The 18,826-nt window shown below is 34.2% G+C and overlaps 1 protein-coding gene across 1 annotated transcript in view; it reads left to right on the forward strand.

Moving 5' to 3' along the window:
- Positions 1-18,826, forward strand: part of LOC141547220 (polyserase-2-like) — a 262,636-nt gene that overhangs the window by 75,224 nt on the left and 168,586 nt on the right. The window contains exon 2 of the mRNA XM_074275668.1: positions 9,250-9,433. The gene's annotated coding sequence lies outside the window, so the exon portion shown is untranslated. The remainder of the gene's footprint in view (positions 1-9,249; positions 9,434-18,826) is intronic.

Genomic DNA, 18,826 nt, shown 5'->3' on the forward strand with positions numbered 1-18,826 from the left:
AGGAAAAGGGATATTGTTTACATTGAAATTTTAAAATAAAAATATCTGTCTGGGGGCAGCTAGGTGGCGCAGTGGATAGAGCACCAAGCTTGAATTCAGGAGGACCAGAGTTCAAATCAGATCTCAGATACTTAACACTTCCTAGCTGTGTGACCCTGGGCAAGTCACTTAACCCCAGCATCAAAAAAAAAAAAAAAAAAAAAATCTGATTGGTATGACCTTAGACCTCTGGATATATGTCTGCTAAAGATAATCTGTAGTGGGCATTATCCTCTCCTCCTTACCCTCTTGTTGGATGGCCCAATTAGAAGTAAGTTCCCTGTGCCCCTGATCCTTAGGTACTATCTTTTTACTGATAGTGTCTATGTCCCTGTAGATACCAGAGCTGCTTCCTATTGATGTCATACTAACTCTTCATCTAAAAGTCTACATAAATTTGAACTCTTCAGGTTCTGGATCCAGTTCATAGTCAGTAAAGACACAGTACTTGGTCCTATCTTTGGCTGAGAGCTATGGGGGGTATGCACCCAGACTGTTTCCTGTTGGCATCTGTTCTCATCCCTTAACGATCATTAAGAAAGATTTTTTAACTCCTATCTTTGTGTTACTCTGCTGTCCTTTATCAGAACTCTCCTGTACAAAGAAAACAAAGTTTGTTGATTTTTCCATATAAATACTACAATATTTTCACATAATTTGTACTTATTATTAATTCAATTTTATAAATATTATTAACTCATGAGAAGCAATGGCTTAGTGGAATGAGAGCTGGTCTGAAAGTAAGACCTGTGATTGAATTCCATAGCTGGCAAATACCAGCTCCTAAAAGAAGTCCCTTAATCTCTCAGTGTTCAAGCAACAATGATGGTTAGTCTGAAAGCAGACACCTACGTGCATTAGCAACAGGAGATTCCTTCCCAGAAGTTCCCTAAAGAGATCAAAGCATGGATCTTGTCCAAACTCAAACAAATTGATATTTACAGATGCATTAAGAGCTGTAAAACACTTTTAAAATATTATCACTTTGAATATTAACAACCCTGTACATATAGGTTGTACTGGGGGAAAATAATGCCTAACTACAGATGAGAAAATAGAGGTTAAATGACTTGTCTAGTATCATTTAATTAGTATAAATGTATAAGGAAAAATTTGAATTTGGGTCTTCCTGGTTCCAAATCCTGTCCTCTATCCATTGAACCACTTAACAGCTTAGGTCAATTTTTAGTTCTTCCAGTATTATCTTGACAGATTTCTCACCATATAAGAATTTTACATTTTGAGGACCAATAGCTAGTTTAATATTTGTTACAGGTTAATTACACTATATATTTCTTGACAGCCTCATCTTTCTATTTCGCCATTCTGCTGCTCTCATTATAGAAGTTAAAATTTTTGGCAAAGGATCAGGGGTCATTTTGTATTTTTCATAATTTCATCCATTGCTAAAGTCAAAGTCCTCATTATTGAATATCCAGACTATTGATGATGAGACACTCTGTACTTAAATCAGATGGTCTTTGGAAAGTAGCTTATTATGCCCGTTCTTGTAACTTTTTTCAGATGAGCTGAACTTACTGTGGGTTATCTCCATTCCACAATGAGGTTATCGTGATAGAACTTTGTGGAGAAGTAGATATAACCTGAAATCGAGTTAATTCCTACCTGACATATTTAAATAGGGTATCATCACTGCAAAGTGAGAAATGGATGAAAGAGCAAATGTCATGAAATTATTACCTTTACTTTTTGGAAGTTTGATAAAATCAATACTCACAAGGAACCAAAAGGAAAAGCTTAAAAATTATCTTGACTAACATCCACTTAATTTCTTATGGCAGCCAAGGGTATTGCTTATCTACAGCATGAACTCATTTGTAAGAGCTCACAGATGAGGACTGCAATGCATTTAACCTTTTGAAAGAATTAAAAGGAAAAGAAAAAAACCAAATTTAAATGAACTGTAATGAGAGATCAAATTAAGCAGTATCATATCAAGAAAGTTTAGATTAAACATTGGCAGCAAACACAAAAGTGAAGATTTTAAAAATTACCTTTTGTAACATGTAACATTACCTTAAAACAGTCTAATTGTTGTTGCATTGAAATGTAACAATGATAGTGGGACTAGCATTCTTAGATTCTGATATCAGAAGGCCTAAGGTGCCACATAATTGAAACAGAAAAACCACTAAGCAAAATAAAGAAGAGAAAAGAATAGTTGGACAATAACAAGGATTAAACAAGAAATTGAGGCTATATATAAATGACACAATTCTTAAGGCATTAGGATTTTGATTTTTTTAAGGAAGGGGCTTAAAGTTTTCTTGAAATTCATTTTTACCAAAAAAAAAAGATGACCAAAAGAATGTTAATAATTGTGGTCATTTTCTCATCTTTACAATTTTCTGAGAACAACCTCACATAAATTAAAATACTCTCTTGATCAAACCTTTAAGTATGAAAAGCCAATAAATGGCAAGGGAGTATTTAGAGAAGCAAGTTAATAATTGACTCATCCATCATAATAGATTTTTGCATTGAGTTTTCCAGCTTGTCTACATTTGTGATCTCCAGAATAGTGGCAAAGATGCTCTAGGGTTATGTTCAATTAACCAGTAAGAATCATGGGATTTTCATCAATACAATATCACCCCCTTCACCCATTATTGTCCAACTTGTCCCCACTCTACCCCTCTTATTGTTGGCCTCCCATTTTTATACCAAATATTGGCTTCCCAGGGCAGTTCTATGCTCCCTGTAGAGGTTATGCAGACAGATTTTTACTCCCCATTTCATCACACTCAGACCCAGATCACTTTATTGCTGGCGCAATAAGTGATTTATGCTGAGTGGAGCAGTGGCAGTCAATGGCTATCACCAGTACTTACTTTATTTGTGGCAAAGAATGAGTAACTCAACATAGAGGTAGGAATAAGGTTGAAATCTGCTTATCTTTACCCTAACTCTGTATTTCTTTCTAAAGCTTTGGGCTAACCATGTCAATTCTCTTTTCAATCAATCAACCATAATGACTCCTTAATAGCTATGGTATAAAACCTTTTTTCACCTTTATGTTCTTTTTAATGGTGGGGGGTGTATGTGAGATAGTTTTTAATGTGCATTAATTATTGTACACACATTTACACATATTATATCCATATATAAATGGATATTGGCTCAACTTCTAGGGTTGCATGAGCAAAAAAAAAAAAAAAAGGAGACTACTGGTACACTTGAGAATTTTCATTTTTAGTATCATTTTTTACTGGCCTACTTGGTGACAAGCACATCACAGATTAGTCTTTTAACTTGAACTTATTTGTCTTTTAATTTTGCTGAAACAATGGGGTGGGGTGAGAAAATATGTCACTCTTTTGCTTTGAATTAGGAGTCTCTATTGGTTTATATAGCCACTATAATGCAGTTGAAATAGTCCCTTCTAATGCTTAATTATGGACGTACCAGCAGGTTTTTTTTTTTTTCTTGACAATTCCACTTGTATTTTAATGGATTATCTTCTCTCATTTAAACACATGCAAGGGATAGAAATGATTAAAAAAAGCTAAACCTCTATACATTGAGCACACTTCTTTTCCTGCTTAGCATTTCACTTTGAAGAACGCCCCATACCATGTTGGGGTTGAAATAAATGACAATATTTATTAAGCCACAAAAGAGCTTAGGCAGCTTTGTTATTATGGAGGGGGAAAATATGAAAAAAAGGCAAAGTTAGCGGAAAAAAAATCTTTAAAGTAAGCAAAAACTCCATGTCAGTCAGAGACATTAAAGCTGGCTGTTTTGAAACTCCAACTGCTAAGCCTTGGGCATGAAACAAGAAAGTGATGAGGTCGGCTGAATGTACCACACACATTTGCTAATGGTTAGCACCTTCCCCAATGTGAAAAATGAGGGCTATCTTTAAAATGCATATATATATATATACATATATGTAAAATTATATATGAATATGTATGCATGTATAGACACCTATATATATACACATACATGGGTATACAATATATATACACATACATATACATGTATTTATCCATAAAATGAATTAAACAGACCATCATGCAAAAACATGTAAACCCCAAATATGCTGAGATCTATTCTGACAGGCAGAGAAATCTGTCTAGAAAATCTTTTGGAAAGAAAGAAGGAAGAAAGGAAAGAAGGAGGAAGGAAAAAGGGGAGAAGAAGAGAAGGAGGGAGGCAGAAAGGGAGGGAAAGAGGGAAGGAGAGACAGGGAGAAAAAGAGAAGAGAGAAGGAGAAGAAAGGGGAAGAAGGGAAGGTGAAGGAGAAAGGAGGAGAGAGAGAATACACACACCTCCCAAAATGCTTCACTGAATGCTTCAAGGGGAGTTTGGATTTTAACATGTTGCTTTTGCACAGAGTGAAGAGATGCCTTCTCTCTTTCTTAATCAAATCTATGCTCCTGTCTACACAGTAGTGTTCTGATTAGGCAGTCTATTAATGAAGGGCAGGCTGAATTGCCACTAGTACAGATGACCTAAAATGACAAATGCAACAACTTCCCAAAGAGTTTTGGAGTTATGCACGGAGGGAAAGGGGTCATTAGAGCTATTATCAATGTAGTGTCACATAATGATCTTCTCTGGGAGACATTCATTTGGAATTCTGTCATTCTGTCATCTGTCATTCTGTAGAGATCTTTAAGTTATTAATGGCTATTCATGAAACCGTAATTGGTGTACAGCAGCCGTTGCAAGCTATTGTTTTATTTGTTCTTTGGGTTTTATACCTTAGTCTGGGGAAAGTTCAGAAATGTCATGGCTAGCCACATGCAGATTCTGGAAAAGCAGTTGCTGTCTGTGACAAATCCATTCATATGTGTCATTTTTTTCTTGTATCCAATCTCTGATACATAATCTATCAACTTTATTCTTTGAAATTCTCAGATATTGTCTCCATTTCTTTTCTCTCTTTCTTTTTGTCTCTACTTACTCCCTTGGTGATATTTTCCTTATATCCTCTTTCATCTTTACTTTTATATCTAGTTCCCTTCTTTTCATTATCTCTGATAATCCTGGCAATCTACTTAGCTGCATATGGTAGTAAGCTAAGTCTAAAATTAGTTAAATGGGCATATTGAGCCCTGCAGGCACTTACAAGCAGAGTCAGATGGCGTTGATTTGGAATCAATAAGCCTTTTAGGGCAAAATCATTCCTTTTCTTCCTTTTTTTTTTTTTTACTTTTCTCTTTTTAAAATTACTTTCTCTATCATTCTCAGATTTGAGACTGCTGTTAAAATCCTTATTCTCATTCCCAAAATGACACATTTTCAGATTCATAAGTTTCATGCCTTAGACTTGTAGAGTCTTCGAATTATGAGAGAATTGAGAGGTCATCTTATTCAGTCTTCAGTCCAATCCTAGGATCAGTTAGACAAAATCCTAATAGATGGGACATTCATTTTCAGCTTCTACCAATCTAGTCAGTAGCACTTTATTAAGCAATTCATATTAAACCAGACAATGTGCCAGGAATAAAAAGAAAAATAAAATATCTCTTCAAGGAGGTTACTTGAACATTTCTTGTATAAGGAAGTACATTATACTGAATTAGGGTATTTATAGATGGAAGGAATTCAGGCAACCATTTAGTTCAATGCCTTCATTTTCTACATGAGAAAAATGAGACTATGTTAAATGACTTGCCCACGTTAAAAAAATTAGTAAATAGTAGAAGTTCACTGTGTCTGTGTATTGATCTTCAGTGGACCTTAGTTATGCCATAATGATTCAATATCATGAAGAAACTATTATCTTATGTCATGTTACACATTTCCTTCTTACAGTGAGCCAATAATTCTTGTTTTCCTATAACTTTTGCACATTGGTTCAAGTTCTGGTTTCTGGGGAATGCAGCAAAATGTTTCCTTCTGGTGATTGCACTTCAGACACTTGAAGATTTCCTTTATTTTGTCCCTTATGTGTTTCTTAGCATTAAAGATCTACATTTGCTTGATGATAATAGTAATCATAATCTTAACTTGATTTATATAGCACAGTAAAGTTTGCAAAGCACTTTCTATGCGTGGACTCATTTAATCTTCACAATAAACTTGTGAAGCAAGTACTATTATTATCCTTATTTTACTGATGAAGGAACAGAGGCACAGAGAATTGGACTTGCTCAGGGTGCTCTGAAGAAGTATTTGAACTCAAGTTTTTCTGGTTACAAATCCCATGCTCTATCTACTGGGCCATCTAACTGCTATTTCTTATATTCCCTTTTTAGATGCTTTTTCATGAGCAAACTCAATACTTATGTAGTTTGACCTATGGATAGTATTTGTTCTGTTATACTTCTAGTATACTCATCCTCCTGTAGAATACTGTCATTACTATAGAAAGTAAATGTCCTTAAATAGTCATCAGCGCTCTCTCCTGAAAATAAGAAGGGATTGACGTTTACTTATTTCCATACAGGTCAATCATGTTCTATAATTGAGTCTTTTCATAGAAACCCAGAGATCTTCCTGTGGATGTCAAGCTCTCCACTTGATGGTTTGAGCCTGTTCTTGGCTGAAGGTCTGCATGATCACCTTCCATCATTTTCTCATTCCCAGCATGTATGATCATTGTTCCATGTGGAGAGTGGTTCAGACAAACAGAACTCCTACTTGCCTCCCTCCCCTAGTTTCCATTGCTTACTTCTTTGCTATTGCACAGTTAGTCACTCATATTTCAAATGTGCTCTACTTTTATACAGTGTGATAATCTGACTTAATATGATTATTTGAATAGTGTTGTAGGAAAGCCATTACCCATAAAGAGCTTTGATATCCTATTTCAAGAAAAAATGAAGGAAAATTGTCCAGGGCAAAAAATAGAAAGAAGTTTTTGGTTACCTCCTTCAAGAAAGACCAAAATGACAACTCCAAGGAATATTACAGTCGAAAAACAGAGGTGTGGGGTCAAAGAAACAAGTACAGCAAGAATCCAAAAGAAAGAGTTAGAGTCCTGAAATGTCATAATAACATTACCCAAGATTAAGCAGCCATCCCTCCTAAAGAGACATGGAGAAGCTAGAATATGTTATTCCAAAAGGCAAAAAAAGAGGCTTATAATCAATAATGACATAAGTGAAAAGAATCTTGTGTGAAATCTCTTACATTCCTTTCTGGTTTTTCCTTAAATCCGGTAGCTAAGCTGAGTTTTTCTTTGCATTTCACCTTGTAGTTGTTTTAGTCATTTTCTTCTCCTGAGTTTGGGTCCTGGGTATCCTTGTCATTATAAAAGGTCTTTATAGTAGGAGATTCTGTTGTGTTTACTCATTCTTCCAGCTTTATTTCATCAATTGGAACTTTGTGTTAGGGCCAGGCTTTTATAGTGCTCCCAGAAATCCCTTGTTAATTCAGGTTTGTATTCACTTGGGTCCTGGTGTGGATACCTTTAAGTACTAAATGTTATATTCTTCTTTTTAAATCTTTTTTGTGGTGGTTACAGTTTAAGTTCTGAACTGTATGCCTCCCTCGCCATCCTGTCCTAGAGAAGTACACAAATGTGTACGTGTGTATATGTATGTATGTGTGTGAGTGAGCGTGTAAAACCATACTATACATATTTCTATTTCTCATTTCTTTCTCTGGAAGTGAAGAGCATCTTCCTTGATAAATCTTTGTAATTGACTTGGATATTTATAATATTCAGAATAATTTAGATGTTTATAGCAATTCAAATATTATATTTTTAAGGACCCAAGATGCTGACTTTGGTCTAAGTCTAAATGCCACAATTGTAGGTTTTTCCTTGCCCAATTATAGGTTGGAGCTGCAGCATGCTTCTGCTGTAAGTCCCCTGTCAGCTATTTGGAAAGTTGAGCACACTGGGAAAAACTGAACAGCAGATGCTCCCTTTGGCTGGGGGTTGAATTAGAGCCCTCAGTTTGGAGTCAAATATACCCAGCTAGTGCTTATTTCCATTCCTGATTCTTGTCTGGTGCACAGGCCAATGACTTCTCCTTACCTAGCCACAGCAATAAGATCTCAGCCCCTCTTTGTGGGTCTGCTATCCAGCTCTGATGTCTGAATAAGATGCTATCACATGTATCTCAAGTCTCCTTGGGATACAATGCTGAGGTTGGCCCCATTGACCCTAAAATTACCTTATTCCATGGCCCACAGCTAAGGGCCCAGTTTGGTTGCCATTTTTGAAGTCATTTGGAGTCATTTAATGAAAACAAAAACCATTTACCTTTCTAAGATGACCTGACCTATAAAAATAATTCACATATTTTCTTTTTATTTCCTGATCACAATTTAGGGTGATGCTCTTTGTTTTGAAATGGTTTTGGAGGAGAACTGGTCTATGTGCCTTCTTCCTATTTCCTTATCTTTGTTTCCTCAAAATATCATCTATTGATTAATCCATGTTGGCTTTAGTAAGCATTCATCACCATTGCATGGACTCATAATTTTGAATTTTAGAATTTTGCTAGTAATTATAATCAAGCATGCCTGTAACGAGCTGTCGTCTCCAGAAGCTGCTGGATCGCTCTCTGGGAAGAGATCTGCTGTGTCTACTCAAATCTCTCCAACAGATTCTTCTTCCTGTAACGAACCATTGTCTCCAGGCAGTTGCTGTTAACTCTTGTCCAAAGAAGTGACTTCCCTTCCTGCAGAGAGCCCCGTCAAGCCTGATGCAATTCAGAGTCTTCATTTTATCTCTGGGAGTCCTCTCTTTTATTCTCCCAGAGAATGGGCGTGGGATAATGCAAGGGCTTCTGGGAAGAACCACCTCAGCCAATGAGCCTGCTCCTTCCATCAAGTCAACCTGAGTTCTCACCTTGTAATTGTCCAACCTGAATTCTCACCTCGTCACTATCCAGACAACCTGAGTTCTCACTTAGTAATCCTAACACATGCCTGTCTAAATTAAGAAATTATTGCATTTTCCTTACTTAAAATGAGGATATTTGACAATTTGTAATGTGGAAGTTCCTCTCACTTTCCAAGTCAGCATTAAAAAAAAAAAAAATCTTGTTTTTTTTTAATGAAATTTTTTTTGCTGCCGCTGTTATTGTTTAAACATTTTTCATTGGTCCAATTTCTCAAGAACCCCTTCTGGGGGTTTTCTTGGTAAAGATACTGGAATGGTTTGATGTTTCCTTCTCTGGCTCACTTTACAGATGAGGAAACTGAGGCAAACTATTAAATAACTTACCCAAAGGCACACAGTCTGAGGCCAGATTTAAATCCAACTTTTCCTTACTGTAGGTGTGGTGTTCTATCTATCGCTGACTTATTGAAATATGAAACTGCGGAGAAACTGGAATTTGAGTTGGACTTCTCAGAAGTGAAAGGATTTCAACAATGAGCATGATGAAGTCATTCAAGACAAAGAAAAAAATCCTGAACAAAAGTTGGAGATTGAAATACAAATATGGCATACCAAGACAAAGTGAGTAAACTATTCAATTTGTCTGGAGTATAGAAGGGTTAGGGGGAATAGCGAGAAGAAAAACTGAATGAATGGGGAAACGAAAGGGGGGAATTGCTAGGTTAAGAAGCATAAGATTTACTATTGGTAATTAATGCAAAGGAGAAAGGGAGTTTTGTTTGTTTTTGGTTTATTTTTATCAGAGAAGTAACATGGCGTCTATGTAAATAAATACAAATCTGTCACTTATGTGGAGGATGAATTAGAATTATAAGGAGAGAACTAAGATAAGAAACCAGTTTAGAAGTCCATTGCTACATTTCAGGGTGACAGTGACCAAGACAGAAACCATTAAATGGATAATTTAAGGCATAGCGAGCCCTATATATATGCTACTTCTCAGCTTGGTAATAGTATTGTGTAATTAGTGCTATAGACATTGCCTCATTGTGTCAATTGAAGCCCAGAGAGATCAGATGATACCTTTGCAAGGTGCCATAAATGGTGGGGCATAAAACTAGCAGCACAACTGCTGTAGTCCAAGGGCTGCAGCTCTTTCCCTTTATTCTACAATTTCATATCAGCCTGCTCAGAGAACCTTAACCCCTGATCATCCTGCCCCTTTAGACATCTTCTCACAGAAGATAAATTAATAATTTCTGCAGAACCATGGTGTCATGCTTAATAGTTGCAGAAACATAACTAGAAATTTTATCCTTTCTAAGGGAATTGTAGTGGAGCTTGAGTAGGAAAAGCATTTCTAGTGTATGAACATTTAGTAGGTAATGAAAGCAGATTGGGGACAAATGGCCTTAAAATCGAGAAGTCTCAGGGACTGAAAAGAATTTGAAGAGGAAACGATGTGGAATGGAGAAGTTTGTGAGTTGGAAGTGAATTTTGGAAGGAGGAAGACAAAGGGCCTAGAAGCTCCTGAATCTCAGCCAAAAGTAATCAATACATATTGAGTGCTTACTCCATGCCCCAGACCCTCTTTTCCAGAGGGTGAGAGACTTTTGTCAGAGACCTAACAAGACATAAAGCAGTTAGCTTTAGAGAGGAAACTAGGTGATATTTTAACAAATAGCTATATTTCCAAAGAATCCTAGTCTAACCTTTTTGTCTCACACACCTAAATGGGTAAAGCGATATGAAAAGTGTTTGGTAATTCATTTATTGCTTGTCTTCTCTAGGCAGCAAAAAGGTTCATCTGTAAAACAGGGACAGTGGAATTACCTATTTTAAAGGGGCACTGTGGAAATTGAATGACATAATATATATTAAGATGGTTTGTAAACAATAAACCCTATATAAATTCTAGTTATAATCAAAGGAAGGGGGGATTTGAGGCATATGTATTGCTCTGTAGAAATATAAAAATAGTGAAACTTTGTCTTCAATTATATAATCTAATAAAGATGTCCAGTTTATATCATAGTATATTCAGTAACAGGACATGAATATTTATTTTGCTTAAAATATCTGCAGATTTAGGTTTGATTATAAGCCAAGACTGAGTTTCGGGAATTTATTTAAGAAATTTAGGGAGGAGGCAATAAACCTAACCAAAAATAAATAAATATAATAAATATTTATGAGAAAGGTATTTTTAAAAAATATGTGATTGACCTTATTATAAAATTTAAGTATGAATGCTATTTTGGTATCCTATTGCAACCCCTATTAACTTCTATTTCTTTCCATCCTATTTAAAAAGTAGAAGAGATGAATAAAAAGTCATCAATAATGAAGAAAAGTAGCCCCAATAGCTTTTCCTGTAAAGTCCGCTACCCTGAGTGATCATTCTGTTTATGACAGTGATCCTGATAAATTACATTGCTGTAGTTAAAAAGGCTGTCACATTTTCTATTAAAAATTCTACATTCAAAGAGTTAGTACATGGCTATAAAATTTTGTTCTAAGATTTAAATTGGTTATGATTTTTTAAAATAAAAAATGGAATCAATGCAATTATTTCCCTGAACCCCATCAATTTTAAATTTATAGAAATCCCAAATGAAGCAGATTAGAACCCAAAACAAAGTTCTAATTCAGTGCTCCCACCCCACTTTACTTTTCAGTATAGGTTTGACTTTCCTATATGAATATCTTGCATAGTCACACGTGGAAGACTTGTAATAGAAGAATGAGACGTGTCCCCACTGAAAAATAGGAGTTGAGCTTTATTATATCATGTTAATATTAAAAAGTAAGAGATGTTGTGCCCTTGTCTAGATCATTACATATGTATGTGTGTATGTATAAAGACATATATATATATATATATATATACATATGTGCATATGTATATGTGACTTTTTTTTTCATTTTGAAAACTACAGTGCTCCTTAAGACCTATCCTGAAATTTTATTTTACTTTATATATGCATATATATTATTTTGTTTCCATATAATTTTATAATGAAAAGAAAGTTGAAAAACTGAAAAGAAATTTTTGTAGAAATAAGGGAACATTTTTATGACACAAGGAGACAGGGTTCTAAAATTTCCAAGTAAGGCAGAATCAAAATAAATTGGAAGGCAGTATGCTATCATAGTTAAGAGTGTTTGATGCTATCATAGATAAAGAGTGTTGGATTTGGAGTCCAGGAAGATTTGTATCCAAATCTCACCTCTGATACTTACTAGCTCTGTGACACTCACTGGGCTAGCCACTTTGTATCTCCACCTAAGTTTTCTTATTTGTAGCATAAAGAGATTTTTACCAAATGGCCTTTCAGCCCACTTTTGGCTCTGAATTTATGATGTGATCTTAAAAGTGGAAGGCAGTTTTAGGGGTTATGAAGTCCAACTCTGTGATTTTATAGATGAACAAATTGAGGAAAACAGTAGTGGAGCCACTTGGCAAGAGCACATAACATGTATATAACAGCCAAGGTCTAACTCAATGCTTGGAATAATGGTACAGTTTTAGTCAGACTTCTCATTACTGGACTGAAATACACAGGAATCTACTATTCTGTTCTCAATGGGCATTTAGCAAACCTAAACAACAACAATAATTATTATTATTGTTATACCAATGATAATTCTGCATCAAATTTCATTTCCACTGCCTATTTGCTAAAAAAAAAAAAAAAAATTAAAATAAAAAATAAAAAAATAAAATGAGAGTACTTCCTTTTTTAAGGATTGAACCAGATTTTTATCAAGTTTTCATTAAGGAAGAAAAAAACTGGCTATCAAGCCAGGCAAACATTATTGTTTAGTGTTAAAAATAAAGCAGAAACACAAGCCAGTACAAATTTTTACATTTTATCACAGAAACAGAAGAATGGAGTGCGTTAAGTGTGACTGAATCATTAAAAAAGTTAAAGCTATAGTTTAATCAAACAGAACCAGAGTAACTATTACAAACCTCAATATTTGTGTGTTTTAGCCAAGGCTGTAATAATTTACATTATCTATCAATTTAAATTCTCTAATTATTTCATTCAGTTCATAAATTTGAGCTATTTTAGCACACTTTGGAGGGATCATTATGAGGTATTTCTCATAACAGTTAACTCTAGTTATTCATAAAACTCAATCTAGTTATATTATCCGAGCATCATTCATAGGCTATGTACTTGATACTCCTCTTTGAGCTCAGATGTTTCATCATCATTATCATCATTACCATCACTAGCATTTTATTTTATTTTTTAATAGTTTTTATTTACCAGATATATGCATGGATAATTTTACAACATTGACAATTGCCAAACCTTTTATTCTAATTTTCCTCTCCTTCCCCCCACCCAAATGGCAGGATGACCAATACATGTTCAATATGTTAAAGTATAAATTAAATACAATATATGTATAGCTGTCCAAATAGTTATTTTGCTGAACAAAAAAAAAATCAAACTTTGAAATATTGTCCAATTAGCCTGTGAAGGAAATCCAAAATACAGGTGGACAAAACTACCATTTTATGTAGTGGTTCGTAGTCATCTCCCAGAGTTCTTTTGCTGGATATAGCTGGTTCAGTTCATTACTGCTCTATTCGAACTGATTTGTTTCATCTCATTGTTGAAAATGGCCACATCCATCAGAAACAATCATCATATAATATTTTTGTTGAAGTATATAATGATCTCCTGGTCCTACTCATTTCACTCAGCATCAGTTCATGTAAGTCTTTCCAGGCCTTTCTGAAATCATCCTGTTGGTCATTTCTTACAGAACAATAATATTCCATAATATTCATATCCCACAATTTATTCAGCCAATCTCCAACTGATGGGCATCCACTCAGTTTCCAGTTTCTGGACACCACAAAGAGGCCTGCCACAAACATTCTTGCACATACAGGTCCCTTTCCCTTCTTTAAGATCTCTTTGGGATATAAGCCCCGTAGTAACACTGCTGGGTCAAAGGGTATGCACAGTTTGATAACTTTTTGAGCATAGTTCCAAATTGCTCTCCAGAATGGCTGGATGTATTCACAATTCCACCAACAATGTATCAGTGTCCCTGTTTTCCCACATCCCCTCCAAAATTCTGCATAATCTTTCCCCATCATCTAGCCAAACTGACAGGTGTTCAGTGGTATCTCAGAGTTGTCTTAATTTGCATTTCTCTGATTAATAATGACTTGGAGCATCTTTTCATATGGCTAGAAATAGTTTCAATTTCTTCATCTGAGAATTGTCTGTTCATATCTTTTGACCACTTATCAATTGGAGAATGGCTTGATTTCTTATAAATTAGAGTCAATTCTCTATATATTTTGGAAATGAGGCCTTTATCAGAACCTGTGACTGTAAAAATGTTTTCCCAGTTTATTGTTTCACTTCTAATATTATCTGCATTAGTTTTGTTTGTACAAAAGCTTTTCAATTTGATATAATCAAAGTTTTCTACTTTGTGTTCAGTAATGATCTCTAGTTCTTTGGACATAAATTCATTCTTCTTCCACATGTCTGAGAGGTAAACTATACTATGTTCCTCTAAATTATTTATAATTTCATTCTTTATGCCTAAGTCATGAACTCATTTTGACCTGACCTTGGTGTACAGTGTTAAGTGTGAGGTAATGCCTACTTTCTGCCATATTAATTTCCAATTTTACCAGCAATTTTTGTCAAACATTGAGTTCTTATACCAAAAGCTGGAGTCTTTGGGTTTGTCAAACACTAGATTATTAAAGTAATTAATTGTTTTGTCCTTTGGACCTAACCTATTCCACTGATTAACTAGTCTATTTCTTAGCCAATACCAAATGGTTTTGGTAATCGCTGCTTTATAATATAATTTTAGATCTGGTACAGCTAGGCCACCTTCATTTGATTTTTTTTCCCACTGATTCCCTTGAAATTCTTGACCTTTTGTTTTTCCATAGGAACTTTATTGTTATTTTTTCTAGGTCATTAAGATAGTTTTTTTGGAGTATGATTGGTATAGTGCTAAATAAATAGATTAGGTAGTATTGTCATCTTTATTATATTTGCTCACCCTATCCAAAAGCATTTAATATTTTTCCAATTGGTTAGATCAGACTTAATTTGTGTGGACAGTGTTTTGTAGTTTTGCTCATATAGTTTCTGATTTTCCCTTGGCAGATATATTCCTAAATTTGTTATATTATCAGTAGTTACTTTAAATGGAATTTCTCTTTGTAACTCTAACTGTTGGATTTTTGTTAGTGATATATAAGAATGCTGATGATTGATGTGGGTTTATTTTGTATCCTGCAACTTTGCTAAAGGTGTGGATTACTTCTAATAGCTTTTTAGTAGAATCTTTGGGGTTCTATAAGTATACCATTATATCATCAACAAAGGGTAATAATTTAGTTATCTCATTACCTACTCTAATTCCTTTAATCTCTTTCTCCACTCTTTGTTGCCAAAGCTAGCATTTCTAATACAATATTGAATAGTAATGGTGATAGTGAGCATCCTTGTTTCACCCCTGATTTTAATGGGAATTACATATGATGCTTACTGATCGTTTTAAATAGATGCGACTGATTATTTTAAGGAAAATACCATGTATTTCTATGCTCTCAAGTGGTTTTTAATAGGAATGGATGGTACATTTTATGAAATGCTTTTTCTGCATCTATTGAGATGATCATATGGTTTTTGTTAATTTGGTTATTGATATGGTCCATTATGCTGATAGTTTTCCTAATATTGAACCAGCTCTGCATTCCTGGTATAAAACCTACTTGATCATGATATATTATCCTTGGGACAATTTTCTGTAGTATTTTTGCTAATATCTTATTTAAGATTTTAGCATCAATATTCATTAGGGAGATTGGTCCATAGTTTTCTTTCTCTGTTTTCAACCTACCTGGTTTGGGTACCAGTACTATGTCTGTGTCATTTGGTAGGACTCCTTCATTCCCTATTTTTTCAAATAGTTTATATAGCATTGGGGCTAATTGTTCTTTAAATGTTTGGTAGAATTCTCATGTAAATCCATCTGGTGCTGGAGATTTTTCTTAGGGAGTTGATTAATAGCTTATTCTATTTCTTTTTTCTGAAATGGGATTATTTAAGCAATTTACTTCCTCCTCTGTTAATCTGGGAAGCCTATGTTTTCGGAGGTAGTCATCCATTTCACTTAGGTTATTAAATTTATTAGCATAAAGTTGGGCAAAGTAACTCATTATTCCTCCAATTTCCTCTTCATTGGTAGAAAGTTCCCCCTTTTCATTTTTAAGATTAACAATTTGATTTTTCTCTCTCCTTTTTCTAATCAGATTTTCCAAAGGTTTATCTATTTTATTGGTTTTTTTTCATAAAAGCAACTCTTAGTTTTATTTATTAGTTCAATAGGTTTTTTTTTACTTTCAATATTATTAATTTCTCTTTTTAATTTTAGAATTTCAAATTTAGTATTTGGATAGGGGGTTTTAATTTGGTCTTTTTCTAGCTTTTTAAGTTGTAAGCCCAATTCATTGATCTTCTCTTTCTCTATTTTCTTCAAGTAAGCCTCTAAAGATATAAAATTTCCCCTTATTACCACTTTAGCTGCATCCCACATATATTTTGGTATGATGTCTCATCATTGTCATTATTTTGAGTGAAATTATTAATTGTGTCTATAATTTGCTGTTTCACCCAATCATTCTTTAAGATGAGTTTATTTAGTTTCCAATAACTTTTTGGTCTATTTACCCCTAACTTTTTGTTGAATGTAGTTTTATTGCATCGTGATCTGAAAAGAAAGCCTTTAGTATTTCTGCCTTCTTGCATTTAATTTTGAGATCTTTATGTCCTAATATATTAATATATGATCAATTTTTATATAGGTTCCATGTTCTGCTGAGAAGAAAGTATACTCCTTTCTATCACCATTCAGTTTTCTCCAAAGATCTATCATACCTTATTTTCCTAATATTCTATTTACCTTTTTAATTTCTTTCTTATTTGTTTTGTGGTTTGATTTATCTATTTCTGAGAGTGCAATGTTGAAATCTCCCACTATTATAGTTTTGTTGTCTATTTCTTCTTGCAACTCTCTCAACTTCTCCTTTAGGAAGTTAGATGCTATACCACTTGGTTCATATATGTTTATTATTGATATTGCTTCATTGTCTGTGCTACCCTTTAGCAAGATATGGTTTCCTTCCTTATCTCTTTTGATTAGATCAATTTTTGCTTTTGCTTGATGTGAGATAAGGATGGCTACCCCTCCTTTTTTTTTTTTTTACTTCACTTGAAGCATAATAGATTCTGCTCCAGCCTTTTATATTTACTCTGTATGTATCTCCCTGCTTTAAATGTGTTTCCTATAAACAACATATTGTAGGTTCTGACTTTTGATCCTGTCTGCTTTCTGTCTCCGCTTAATGGGAGAATTCATCCCATTCACATTTACAGTTAAAAAGACTAATTCTGTATTTCCTGCCATCACATTATACCCAGATTATGCTTTTTTCCCTTGGCCCCCCTGAACCTCTTCCCCAGTTCTAAACTTATGCGTCCCACTTGCATCACTCAGCCCTCCCTCTTTAGTATCCCTCCCTTCTCCCTTTAAATCCCTTTCCCTTTCTTGTACCCTTCCCTTATTACTCTTTTCCTTTTCCCTCTTCCTCTTCCCCTTTTTAATGAAATGAGAGAGAATTTTCTGTAAAACCAATATGTCAATTAATTTTCTCTTTGAGCCAGTTCTGATGAGATTAAGATCCACACAATGTTCCTTCCCCTCTCTAACTTCCCTCAGATATGATATGTTTTATTTGCCTCTTTGTGGGATGTAGTTTCCCTCTTTTTATCTCCTATTTTCCCTTTTTCTGACACTATCCCCTTTCCATTTATACTTCCCTTTTTTTGTGTTATATCAGTAAAATCAAATTATATATGTGGACTTTATGTATATCCACAACAGAAATACAATTCGCAAGAGTTCCTTTTACCTTTTTCTGCTTCTCTTGAGTCCTATGATTGGAGATCAAATTTTTTGTTTAGATCTGTTTTTTTTTTCCTCAGAAACAAATGGAATTCATATGTTTCATTAAATGTCAAAATTTTTCCATGGAAGAAAATGCTAAACTTAGCTGGGTAATTTAATCTTGGCTTCATTCCAAGTTATTTTGCCTTTCGGAATATCAGATTCCAGGCCCTTCTAGTCTTTAATATAGAGGCAGGCAGATCTTGAGTAAACCTTATTGTGGTACCTTGGTATTTGAATTATTTTTTCCTGGCTGCTTGTAATATTTTTTTCTTAGTCTGAGAGGTCTGAAATTTGGCCACAATGTTTTGTGGAGTTTGTTTTTAAAGGTCTTTTTCAGAAGGTGTTTGATGAATTCTTTCAATGCCTATTTTACCTTCTGGTTCTATTACCTCTGAGCAGTTCTCTTTGATCTTCTGTAAAATAGTATCTCGGCTCCTTTTTTAATCATAATTTTTGGGAAGTCCAATAATCCTGAGATTATTTCTCCTAGATCTATTTTCTGGGTCTGTTGTTTGCCAAGTAGATATTTGACATTTTTTTTTCTCCAGATTTTCTTTTTTTTCTTTTTTTTTTTTTTTTCTTTCTTTTTTTTCTTTTTTTGGTTTTGCTTGATTAATTCTTGGTGTCTCAATGAATCATTCATTTCTATATTTTCAGTTCTGATTTTTAATGAGTTATTTTCTTCATTAGCTTTTTTTACTTCTTTTTGTATATGTTCAATTGAGTTTTTAAATTGTTTTGCTTTATGGAATATTTTTCCATTTCACTAAATTTGTTTTTTAGTGAGTTATTTTCTTTTTCCAATTCACAAATCCAACTTTCTTGGGAATTCTTTATCTTTTTTCTAATTCACAGATCCTACTTTCCTGTGATTTCTTCACCTTTTCCAATTCCCTAATTCTGTTTCACCGCACTTCCTGTGAATTCTTTACCTTTTCCAATTCACATTTCAGGAGATTGTTACTCTCTTGCATAGCTTCTCTTTCCTTTCCCCATTTTTCT

This window comes from Sminthopsis crassicaudata, chromosome 6, assembly GCF_048593235.1.
Source record: "Sminthopsis crassicaudata isolate SCR6 chromosome 6, ASM4859323v1, whole genome shotgun sequence".
Taxonomy (NCBI): domain Eukaryota; kingdom Metazoa; phylum Chordata; class Mammalia; order Dasyuromorphia; family Dasyuridae; genus Sminthopsis; species Sminthopsis crassicaudata.